Source organism: Galeopterus variegatus, unplaced genomic scaffold (genome assembly GCF_000696425.1).
Source record: "Galeopterus variegatus unplaced genomic scaffold, G_variegatus-3.0.2 Scaffold11413, whole genome shotgun sequence".
Taxonomy (NCBI): Eukaryota; Metazoa; Chordata; class Mammalia; order Dermoptera; family Cynocephalidae; genus Galeopterus; species Galeopterus variegatus.
Window position 1 is genome coordinate 26,612 of NW_007737524.1, and position 459 is coordinate 27,070.

Below are 459 nucleotides of genomic sequence, written 5' to 3' on the forward strand. Positions count from 1 at the left end.
TAAACACTTGAAAATATGCTCAATGTCATCCGGGAAACACAATCAAAACCATAATAAGTAACCTCTTCACACACACAAAGACGGCTATAATCAAAAAGACAGAAAATAACTTTTTGGTAAGTATGTGGAGAAATTGGAACCTTCATGTATTGCTGGTGGGAAGGTAGAATGGCGAAGCTCCCTTGAAAAATAGTTTGGAAGTTCGTTAAAAAGTTAAACATAGTGTTACCATAAGACCTAACAATTCCATTCCTAGTATATACCCAAGAAAAATGAAACAGATGTTCACACAAAACTTGTACAAGAATGTTCACAGCCGTGTTATTCATAAATAGCCGAAAGGTGGAAACAACCTAATTTTCCATCAACTGATGAATAAAGAAACAAAATGTGGTATCTATCCATATAATGGAAGATTATTTGGCAATAAAAAATTAATGAAGTACTGATACATGCTAC